Source organism: Chenopodium album, chromosome 13 (genome assembly GCF_948465745.1).
Source record: "Chenopodium album chromosome 13, dcCheAlbu1.1, whole genome shotgun sequence".
Lineage (NCBI taxonomy): Eukaryota > Viridiplantae > Streptophyta > Magnoliopsida > Caryophyllales > Amaranthaceae > Chenopodium > Chenopodium album.
In genome coordinates, this window is record NC_137846.1 from 45,832,840 (window position 1) to 45,845,901 (window position 13,062).

Genomic DNA, 13,062 nt, shown 5'->3' on the forward strand with positions numbered 1-13,062 from the left:
TGGTGGAGCTATGTTTTGGAAATTGTGCAAAGCAACCTTGTTTTGCTATGTTTGTTTTGGAATAATCTAAATTTATTGCTTTTGAATTGACAGGTTATGAGGCAAGATGGTCAAGGGTATATGGCTCTTATGAGCACATGTGCTTGCAAATGTCCCATTGAAGGAGAATTCCTTGTGATTTGCAGGTCGTGGTTACTTTTGATTGAACCATGCCTATAATGGTTGATGTCAAAGATAAATTGTCGAATAGGGTGATATCACTAGACTAGAAAAAGTCTAAAAGATATGTTACGGATCCGTTAAGTAAAGGCCTTGTACAAAACTAGTTTTGGTAACATCGGAAGGGATGGGACTAAAAGCCCAAAGTATGAATTATGAGTAATCAACTCCTACTCATCATGAGTTCAAAGGGGAACATTATGAAATAATTCGGAAGCACAAAATTTTATTTTTGTCCATCCCTAGATGTTTGATTTGTGCTTGCTACAAATGGAAAGAGGATGAGCAAATGGCTCTTAATGAACCCATATCCATATTTTTGGTGGTGTGTTGTAGCTCACACTTGATGGGATTCACCTACTTAGGTGTGGAAGTGTGGCCGCTTCCTATGAGTATTGGGTGGGCTAATACTCTAGAGCACCTATGAGCATCCAGGCTGGACGTATGGCCAGTATAATGCGTCACCTTTATTCGCGGAATTTCAGAATATTATACATGTTCAATTGTGTGGCTCAAAGTGACGGGTCCCTAACTCCCTATTAAGTTCAAGACGAAGGTCACTTGGTAGGTGAGGGATCATAGCTTGATGTCCACTATGTGTTAATTCAAGTCGCGAGACATTGACACTTATGCAATTGTTTTGTTTTGCCCAAAACCAATTTTCTCTCTTTCTTTTCACTTCTTCGAACCTGTGGGGGATTGTTGGAAGTTCTTGAAGTAAAACCAAGAAAGTTATGGTGTTTATTCTTTTGACTGTTGGGATTTAATGGCTATTGAAATCCCTTAATTTTAGCTTCCTCTTATTGCTAATTTAATGGGCATTATTGCTGATTAATTAGTTGTTACTTAAAACTAGCCGTTACCCTTTTAATGTTGATTAAAGCTAGCTCTTATTGGGGATTAATGGGTGGATGTTACACCACTTGATTGATGACCATTTTCCCCTTAATTTCTGGTTGTTTTTACTCCCTCCATTGCCTTATAAATCAACCTTATTTCACCTCTGAAAGATATGACAACAAAACCATCCATCTTTAACTTCTTACCTTCTCTTAAAATATATCCCTTCGGTTTTTGGGCAAGTATTCTGAATTCCAGTCGGGTTTGTGAGTGCACACAAATTCCGGCGCCGTGCTTATCCTGGAGGGCGACCGCTTGATGTCTACTGCACCGGGGTAGCGCGGAATCGTCTTTTAGGTCAGTGGTTTACCACGACGCGGCAATTTTCAATTGGTCTACACAACATTGAGATAAGTATTTTTTCATTTAATTTGCTCATATACTAACACACTATCTTACATATAATACTTAACACCGTTGTCGTCGACGATTGGAGGGCTAACAAGATAATCCGGGATGGGGTTAGGATAATTAAAGGGACGTCCGAGCATTGGTGGTGGATAAACACGTACATGTCTTGGATAGTATAAATTTCTTGGATAGCATAAAATTGGTACATGGCGAATTGCATAACAAATTATCGGTCGAATTGATGGTATGAAATTATGAGAAACAATGGCAGCAATTTTTCTTCAGGTGATGAGGTGAACCAAGTGAACTCAAGAAAGAACAATTTTGAGGAATATTATTGCTAATGTTTTTTTTTCATGGAGGTCTAGTTTAGGTTAATATAGAAATATACGTTTAGGTTAATTCTTAGTCGGTTATAAAGGAAAATTTTCTTTTTGATTGGATAAGTTTAATTACTATGTAAGATTTCACACATTCTTTTAATTAGGAAAGTTTTAATTTTTTCTTATTCACTTTTTTTAAAAAAAAGATTTGAACTGATTTTTATTTTTTATTTTTTGTAACTTACCTTATTTTATACCCAATATTTGAGGATATTGTTTATTGGGTAAAAAAAAAATTTTTTATAGAAGTGTGATAATGCTCATAAAAAAAAAAAGAAAAAAAAAAGTGTGTCAAGTCATTTATTTAACTTTTACTTACATAGTTGTATTTGTGCCAAGTCGTTTTTTTTAAGTGTTTTAATTTATTGGAAAATTAGGGCGAGGTTTAGCTTTACTAAATTGATATATGGGATCGGAGTATAATTATAATTTTATTAATGTAATTATATTAGGTTATTAGCCTGGCTTGACTTGGTCGATTTAGAGTTGGGACGGGTCAAAATTGGGGTTGTGTATAAATTAGCTAGTCTTATGAAGGGTGAAAACGGGTCGAGTGTCAATAGTAGCACAAAGGCCAATAAATAAATCTAGCAAGAAAATAATGTTAAAGAAGAGAGACATAAATGAGTACAAGTGATTATAAAAGTTACAAGTACTTTTTTTTTTTCCCCAAAATTTTTGGGATATCTTATTGGCATGTACTATATATATTGACCTTATTCAATAATCGTGTTTATTAAAACACCTTAAATTTGACATAACCATTAATATTTAATTTATATATACTTGCAACTTCAAAGTACAAAAGTCATCACATTGTGTATCCAACCTTATTGAGCACACCTTCATTTGCTAATAAGATCAACCTTCTATTGAAGAGAACCAAGCTAAGCTAGCTAATAATAGTTCAAAAAATACCATAAATTGAGGTCTAATAATTAAGGATCAAACTAAAGAACGCAAGAAACTTCATAAAAACAAGATTATCTATTAAGGATCAAACTTTCTCTCATCATGCATTTTTAACTGTTCCAACTAAAATTAATAAGTAACATTACCTCTATCTCTATGAAACAAAAAACAAAATACAATATATTTTTGCTACTTTTTGTTATATTAGTACAAATTTTAGATTGTATCCAACATTATTATTGATATACATGGGACTTTATAGGACGAAATTGCAAAATAAATTGAGCTAATGAACTTAAGATAGGATAATTATTCATTACACACGCAGTTAAAGTTGACATTACAAACAGATGAATTTTAATTGATATAACATCTTAAACAATGCAAGAACAAGTACTAAAACATAACATGCATTGACTATACGTATCATACACTTGATGACTTGAATCTACGCAATTTGACTTTAATTCTTCTGTTCCTCCAACTTCGTCTGGCCGCCTCTTCTAGTCTTCTTCTTCTTCGAGCCGATATCACTGTTAATGCCAAAAATCGCTAAAGAGACGACCTTTGGTTGGGATACCGATAACTAGATTAAAAAGGGGGGTTACGAAATGTAAACAATGGAAATAAAAAGAAGAAGACACGATATGGTGACGCGGAAAACCCCAATGAAGGTGGGTAAAAACCGCGGGTGGCTACTTGTCCACCAATTCCCTATGATATGGACGTTACAACCATTATTGGTACAAATACAATGATAATTCGGGCGTCTAAGGCCATAGATAATGAAAAAAAACATGAGGAAAAGAGAATAAGTATACATTAAACCTATTGAGAAGATATATGAAATTTAGTTGATCATTGCAGCTTGTAGAACAATCGGATGAGACATGTCGTCGTTTAGATCGTCGAACGGAGCCTCACGATGTATCTTTTGATGATGTATCTTATAGTGTATTCTTTTGTGATGTTTTATGCTTGGAATGTAGTGTGAATCCTCTGCCTCATGGCTGGTCGTTGCTCCCCTTTTTATAGGTATTTTGGTGGTAGAAATCGGTTGAGGAAGATAAGAAAGACTTCCTTGATTTTAGGAGGTGGTTAGCTAACTTCATGACTTGGTCTTTGATGAATGTGGAATTGTTTAGGCTCCATATCCATTGTAACAACTTCATTGAGTGGTTAAAGGCTGGTATAAATACTCTCCTTGATTATAGGAACCACTAACAACAACCTTGACTTATTCCGCAGCTTTCTAGCATCGTACTATGAGACGCGTCATGTTCGGACGTTGGGCGTCGGTGTCGTGCGTCATCTTCTGACGTCGCCTGACGGTGTCGCGTCAGAGGTGACTAGAGGTCGTCGGAGGCCACTAGAGGTCATCATACTTCACTATAGTCGTCGTGTGTCAAGTATTGACGTCCGTCACTGAGATGCGTCGTTGACATTAGTTGTTGCTTGGACATGGACATTAGTCTCCTTGGTATTCCCCATCTTATTCAACCTTGAACACCAAGACTCGTCTAACATACAGCCGTCTAGGTCATAGGACAACACTTAGGACTTTATTTTTGTCGTGAGAATTTCGCCCATAACAATAGCCCCCATTTTCTTAGTTGAAGCACGCCGTAAACTAAGAAAATCAACTTTGCACTTGATGTTACATTCATATTGGTCCTAGCGTTGTTCAATGGCAACATTGGTTTGTAGCTTGCCAGACTTTTGTCTTTACACATGTGCGTTGGTATTGAGAGAAATGTGATCTCGTCTTTTCTTGAGACAACATGACTTGGTGTTGAAATAACTTGTTTGCAACACTTATTGGCGATAAAGCCACTTAAAGAAAAATTAGTTTAATAATCATTGATTTAGACTAGAGACATAGCCATGTAAAAAGATAAACATATGATATAGTCAGGTGTCAAGACCATTTATGGTGTCGTCAAATAATGTTTGACAGCATAAACACATAAGACATTGTTAAGTGATATCGGGCGGCATGACCATATAAGAAATGGTATTTGGCGATAAAGCCATACTGGCGACTAGGCCATGTCGAGTGTCATCGAAAGATGCCTAGCGACTAGGCCTCTTAATGATAAACTGGCGACGTGGCCCTTCATTAAGTCGTAAAGTAAAATCCGGCGACTAGGCCCTATCGAGTGTCATCGAAAGATGTCGGGCGACTAGGCCTTTAAATGACAAACTGGCGATATAGCCATCAATGACGTCGTGGGACGACTGCAGTTCTGGCGACAAGGCCACTTAAGCTATTGAAACATAGATTTTCTGGTGACATGACCACATGGTGGTTGGAGACAAAATTCTGGCGACAAGGCCAATTGAATGTTGAAGAACAAAGCATGGGGTTTCGATGCTAAGATTATTCAAGAAGGATAATATGAATTAAGTAAATATCACATATTAGTGTAATTACTTTATTAAGACGTGATACAAGCGTCATATGCTTCATGATTTCTAACGTATGCTCTTATACATGTGAATGTCTAAATGTATGCACTATTCGAATCGTATCGATCGTTGTCATGCGTAAGTAGTTTGTATGTGTATACATGCGTCATGGATTTTAGCAAATGTAACAATAATGAGCAATAAATTGTAACTTAAGAGATGACATCGTGACTTTCGAATTAAACTTTTGCTTTAGCTATCTAAGACATGTCATACTTGGAAAGAATCACATGTTATATACTTAGGTTGTCATCATGATATCAATAGTACGTGAGATATACTATCTAAGTAATTAAACTCATACCATTGGACACTGTTATGTTACGGTGTCTTGTGTCTAACATTTGAAGTCAAGTGTCTTTGTTGTCAATCGAGCGATTGTCACTAGATCTTGATGTTGGATTCGGGCGTCATGATGTCGAGACGGTGATCATCCTCGTAATGTCAACAGAAGTGCTTTGGAAGGCATATGTAACAACACATGCAATGACAAAGAAACATATGAATTCATTAGAATACAAGCGACATGGGTTACATGCAAAATAAATCTTATGAAAATAACGCAAAGTAATTAGATAGATATTTCCATGCAAGTCACGAATGACATTTATGTGACATTAGATCTTCGATTGAAGAGGTAACTTGCACTCGTGTTACTTTCGTTACTCGACTGTTCATCGTCGTCGGAATCTGATGACGCTACTCGTCTTACTGTCGTGTCTCAGCTTGACGTCGCGCCTCAACTTACTGTCGCGCGTCGGTATCTTATGACGCGTCTTAACTTACTGTCGTGCGTCGGGATCTGATGACGCGTATCACCTTACTGACGCTCGTCAGAATTTGATGACGTGACTTGACATACTGTCGCATCAACTTGACACCGTTGGAATAATCATGGTCTCATGTTTAAGGGTAAGGGCAATAGCCCCCAACTATTGTTGTTGCAACTTGTGGCTTAGGTTTCACGTTTTGTCTCCATTGGACTAGTCCTAGATGTCGTTAGGATAATCCAGTGTCAAACTCGCAAAAATGCAAGCGTTAATAGATAATGGACATAGCGTATGCAAACAACTAAGTCGTAGTCGAAGTTTCTGTCTCTTCGACTTTGATGTCAAATCGCCATGTTGCTATTATATACTTTTGTTACCACCAACCTTATGACATGTGTTGCACGTGTGGTCCTACCAAAGTTATCAGAATCGGGATTCTACTTTGAATCGGTGAGTGGGGTAGAATCGAATCGGTAAAATCAAATCGTAGAATCGTACGATTCTACCAAAATGTAAAATTGGGTTTCAAAATGTAACAAATGACTACATACATAATTTTATAGCAATGAGAATGATAATAATATATATTGTTAGTAACATAATATTGACATAAAAACATAAAATAGTTTTTTAAGTAATTTCGCACGCGCATAACTCAAACAATACAATATAAACTATAAACTCGGATTATTGGTACACATTCTTAACCATGAGAGTAACATGACAATTGTTGTTAAATTATGAAAAAAATAACGTTGTTGACTCGTAAAGTTGTTTTCCCTAGACCCATGCATAATTAAAAAAAAATCCAATAATGATAGAAAACTAAGTGTCAAGTTAGTTCATTTAACGAGATAGCTAAAGAATGACAACTACAACAAACTCATGTTATAAAAGTGTTTTTTATATGCCCAAAGTTGAGTGCATGAGACTCATGAATACATTCTTATGCCCACAAATTTTAAATGGTTGGATAGAATCTTAAAAGTTATTTAAATTGATGTTTCATAAGCTTTATTATGATTTAGATTGAATAATATGTAAGTCATTGACTAAAGTTAGGTTCAACTATGACACCCTTACACTCTTTAGTCTATAACATAAAATATATAAATGATATAGGTACGAAACCAATTCTATTAGAAAGTAGACTTCAAGAGCTTTCCAATGACATATTATAAGCCTAATTCCGACTTCGAAATCAAAATTTATGGGTTTTGAAAAATCAGATTTTTTGCAGGAGTAATCGGTATAGAATCGTAGAATCGGTACCGATTCCACTGATTCTAACCGATTCTACCGATTCTATGAGCGATTCTACAGCATCACGATTCTATCAGCGATTTACATCGTTTAGGTGGATTAGGATCGTAGACGTACGATTCTACGATCCGAATTGCGATTTTAATAACATTGGGTCCTACACACTTTGCAAAAGATAACAATATTAGACAAAATTTACCTTGAGATCAGACTTAGGATTTTACCTCTCATGCACTATGCATGATGTTGTGTAACTTATCGTTTTTGACATGATCATTGAGTGTGTTTAGTATCACCGCTATCTTGGTGATGATTAACTTAAGGTCGTCAGAATTTGATCCTTATCTTCCTTGATCCTGTCACTTCAGTTTATCTCAAAAAACACTAGACATAGAGGTTAGTCATTACAAATATTGAGAAATTCGTAGGATAGCGTTATGATACTAAACTAGCATCATGGACCAAGATTAACATAAAATATAATCATGTTGAATTCATGGATGTCAAAACAAGTAAAAGATAACTTATGTGATCACTTGCAAGTGGGCACTAATGTCGTTGATGTCTGACGTCATAGTCAAAGTCGTTGCAGCGACAAAAAGAAGACAACATCTGCATGAAACTTTCTAGGGGCGTAACTTTTAGCTCCGAACTCCAAATTAAGTGATTCTTGAGCCTAAATTCATTAAATTTTCAAGATCTACAACTTTTTAGTTGCTGCGGAGGGCAAAAAAAGAATTCAGGGTCATGAAAACGTAAGTAGACAGAAGCAGACAGAAAATGGCTAACATTGGAATAATGGTAGTATGGTGTAGCACCACGACTATAAGCTTTTGTGTTTAGTGAAGAATTTTGGGGAAATGTGTTTGGATATAGAAATAGAATCTAGTTACGTCCCCACAGACGGCGCCAAACTGTTAATGCCAAAAATCGCTAAAGAGACGACCTTTGGTTGGGATACCGATAACTAGATTAAAAAGTGGGGTTATGAAATGTAAACAATGGAATAAAAAGAAGACACGATATGGTGACGCGGAAAACCCCAATAAAGGTGGATAAAAACTGCGGGTGGCTACTTATCCACCAATTCACTATGATACGGGCGTTACAACCATTATTGGTACAAATACAATGATAATTCAGGCGTCTAAGGCCATAGATAATGAAAAAAAAACATGAGGAAAAGAGAATAAGTATACATTAAACCTATTGAGAAGATATATGAAATTTAGTGATCATTGCAGCTTGTAGAACAATCGGATGAGACATGTCGTCGTTTAGATCGTCGAACGGAGCCTCACGATGTATCTTTTGATGATGTATCTTATAGTGTATTCTTTTGTGATGTTTTATGCTTGGAATGTAGTGTGAATCCTCTGCCTCATGGCTGGTCGTTGCTCCCCTTTTTATAGGTCTTTTGGTGGTAGAAATCGGTTGAGGAAGATAAGAAAGACTTCCTTGATTTTAGGAGGTGGTTAGCTGACTTCAAGACTTGGTCTTTGATGAATGTGGAATTGTTTAGGCTCCATATCCATTGTAACAACTTCATTGAGTGGTTAAAGCCTGGTATAAATACTCTCCTTGATTATAGGAACCACTAACAACAACCTTTACTTATTCCGTAGCTTTCTGGCATCGTACTACGAGACGCGTCATGTTCGGACGTTGGGCGTCAGTGTCATGCGTCATCTTCTAACGTCGTCTGATGGTGTCGCGTCAGAGGTGACCAGAGGTCGTCGGAGGCCACTAGAGGTCGTCATACTTCACTATAGTCGTCGTGTGTCAAGTATTGACGTCCGTCACTAAGATGCGTCGTTGACATTAGTTGTTGCTTGGACATGGACATTAGTCTCCTTGGTATTCCCCATCTTATTCAACCTTGAACACCAAGACTCGTCTAACATACGGCCGTCTAGGTCATAGGACAACACTTAGGACTTTACTTTTTGTCGTGAGAATTTCGCCCATAACAATCACAAGCGCAATTGTGATCGTCAATGCAACATATATCTTTATACAGATTACCCAAACATTCAGCCATAGTAAAGTTGTAAGGAGACACAACCTCGTGATCACTATCTTCACTATAATACTTAACACCAATGTTGTCGACGACAGGAGGGCTAACAAGATAATCCGGGATGGGATTAGGATAATTAAAGGGACGTACGAGCATTGGTGGTGGATAAACAGTAGGTACATGTCTTGGAAAGCATAGATGTCTTGGATAGCATAAAATTGGTACATGGCGAATTGTATAACAAATTATCGGTCGAATTGATGGTATCATTGGTATGAAAGTATGAGAAACAATGGCAGCCATTTTTCTTAGGTTAGTTTTCTAATATGTTGTTTCAGGTAAACTAAATGAACTCAAGAAAGAATTATGGAGGTCTAGTTCTGATTGCTAGAGGTATTTATAGAAATATAAGTTTAGGTTAATTCTTAGTCGGTTATGTAGGAAAATTTTCTTTTTGATAGGATAAGTTTAATTTCTGTGTAGGATTTTACACATTCTTTTAATTAGGAAAGTTTACGTAGTATTTTTTTTCTTACACTCGTCTAAAGTGATTTTATTTTTTTTAGAAGATTTAAACATATTTTTTTTTTAAATTGTAACTTACCTTATTTTATACCCAATATTTGAGGATAATGTTTATTGGGTAAATATTAATAGAGTGTGATAATGCTTATTAAAAAAAAAAAAAGTGTGTCATTTATTTAACTTTTACTTGCATAGTTGTATTTGTGCAAAGTCATTTATTTTATAAGTAGAGTGTTTTAATTTATTGGAAAATTAGAGGTTTAGCTTCACTAAATTGATATATGGGATTGGAGTTTAATCATAAGTTTATTATTGTAATTATGTTAGCTTATATATGTTGGGCTGGATTGGTTGATTTAGGGCCTATTCTCATTTACTGAATTGAGCTGAACTGAACTAAACTGAATATTTTATAAGAGAAGGAAATTAGGAACTGAACTGAACTTATTAGAGCTTAATTGAACTGAAAATAAGCTGAAGAGAGCATGCCCTTAGAGTTGGAGCGGGTTAAAAGTGTTGTTATATATAATTTAGGGCCTATTCTCATACGATTATTTTCAGTTCAGTTCAGCTCCTAATTTCCTTCTCTTTTTAAATATCCAGTTAAGTTCAGCTCAATTCAGTCAATGAGAACAAACCTTTAATCACCTTTTATATTATGAATGGTTAAAACGGGTCGAGGATCAATAGCAACGCACATGCTAGTAAATTAATCTAGAAAGAAAAAATATTAACGTAGATAGACAAAAGCGAGTACAAGTGATTATAAAAGTTACATGTACTTTTACATACCATATTCTCCCTCCCCCCCCCCCCCCCCCCCCTAAATTCTTGGGATATGTTATTGGCATGTTATATATTGACCTTATCCAATAATCATGTCTATTAGAACACCTTAAATTTGACAACTTTTAGCCATTAATATTTGATTTATAATCCAACCTTATTGAGCTCACCTTCATTTTGCAAATAAGATCGACCTTCTATTGGAGAGAACCAAGCTAAGTTAGCTAATATAAGTTAAAAAAAAAATACCATAAATTGAATTCTAATAATTAAGGATCAAACTATAAAGAACGCAAGAAACTACATAAAAAGAAGATTATGTATCAGCCACTCTTCCATTCCCCGTGCCTTGTACACAGAAGGAAAATTTGGTATACAAACTTGCATTTTTCTTTTAACACTTTAAATCTCATCTAGATTATGTTGTACTATATTCTAATAATCGTGGTATTTTTCAAGGCAATTACTATATTCATACACTGCACATTGTTCTACTACGTATGTTTCTTAGAAGTGGACTAATCATTATTGACTTATTGTTCATATTTCAGTCAATTTTGGCTTCTGCCTTAATTAGCCGACTATTGTGCTAGATCAGATCTCATCTTTTCTAGTCAAGTGTTCTACAACTTTTGCATTACATTATTTGCTAAGATGCAATAATATTAGGTAATTGAAGGCGCAACCTATGATGATAGAAGAAAAGAACTTGATTCAAAGGTATCAATTGATTGGAAATCATGCAACATAAGAACAAGATTGAGTACATGCAAACATAAGTAGCTAAGTTCAGATTCAAGCTAATACAAAAATAAAAATAGTAAGAGTAATTGATCTAAACTTGAATTAGACCCTGCCTAACAAGATCATTGTAGGTCTTCTTGTTGTAAAATTTACCCTCTGCATCCTCGTATTCCTCGAGCGCATCAGGCTGCCACAATGACAACCCTTTCCTCAGCTGAATCTGCTGCCACAGCTCCTTGGCATCATCGATTCGAGTGATCTCATGAAAGGTCTTGGTGTTGGGTATACCCAAGCAACTCATCCCATGCTGATGACGCGCTCCATGGAAGTGGTTTTCAAAAGCCCTTCGGCCCTTGTAGGTGAAGTTGGCCACATATCTCACACTTAAATTCTTGGTTAAGGCCGTGAAGCTTGTAGAGCCAGTAAGGTATAGGCTTCCCATCCCAACCCAGTGGCAATTTAAGCGGATTACAATAATCTGTTTTGTCGTCGTAGTCCTCTTCTGCATCATCAATTCCTATGTCATGTACATGATCAGCATCACGATCACGAGCTAACTCATCGAAAGTCATCCCCTGCCTGTTCCTAACACGTTCTCTAGTCCGCTCAAGAACGTCTTTCAGAAGCTCACACAATTTCTTTACTTTGGCTTCAATTAGTCCAGTTTCGCCGCCTTTTAACTTCTTGAAATGCTTTCGGTCAATCATCTCTATAGGCGTATTCTTCACAAGTAGAAGTCTCTCCGCTCTTTGGTAGAGTGTACCACCAGATTTAACTCCCAAAGTGTTCAATGCCTCGTTAATCTTCATCGGTCCCAACTCAATTAGACTCTCAACCGTGTTATATCCATCAAACTCCTCGATCACATCATTGACCACACACATTGGCCTAGGCCGCTTTTTACCCATTTCAAACTCCTCAAATTCAGATTCGACGATCTTAAATACCCTGTCTAGGAACAACAATGGTTTCGTACGATCCAAGAAAGATGTCAAGTACGCCGAGCACACCCTCCATATACTCTTTGTATTGTGCAGTGGCCTTATCTTTGGAAGGAATCATATCAATTGTAGGAAAATTATCAAGATAAACCACATAACCATAATTGATAGTGTGACCGAATTTAGAATTAATATACCTGTTGTAACACTCGTGTAAATCGACATATTGTCCGAAACATTCCTCACCACTGAAGGGTATCTTCATGTTTTGTAAATTCGCCAACATCTGCTCGTACTGCTCTCCATCACGGACCACCGTAGAAGCCGCCTCGGGGTTTCAACGACCGGATTCTCGTATCATCTTTAACATGTCATAAAACACGTCAAACACCTTACTATTATTGTAAACATCCATATTAGCAGATTTTCCTTAGACAGTTTGTCTCTCAAATTTGATTGAATTATTTGTTTCAAATCAAACAAGTTTCAATTCTCTCGTAAACTAATACTCGTACAAGCTAATCACATATAAGTTTTTTTGAAACAAAGCTAATCACATGTATTTATATTATTACTCAGAAACCGACTTAACATTTGAAAGGAATAGTGTCCTTCGAACAAGTGTATTATTCCGATAGGCGATTCAGAATTATTAGAAAGTTAATTTTTCAGTGAGGTCAAGTGATCGGAATGCCTGGGTGGAGGCCGCTTTCGATCAGTAATATTAATGCATAATATTGACTGAACCCTTCGGGTCACACCCAAACAACTAACGAGCC

General features: G+C 36.3%; 1 pseudogene; it reads right to left on the minus strand.

Annotated features, from left to right (window-relative positions):
* Positions 1-11,433: 11,433 nt before the first annotated feature.
* LOC145575581 (splicing factor SF3a60 homolog pseudogene) lies at positions 11,434-12,698 on the minus strand (annotated as a pseudogene).
* Between the last annotated feature and the right edge of the window lie 364 nt (positions 12,699-13,062).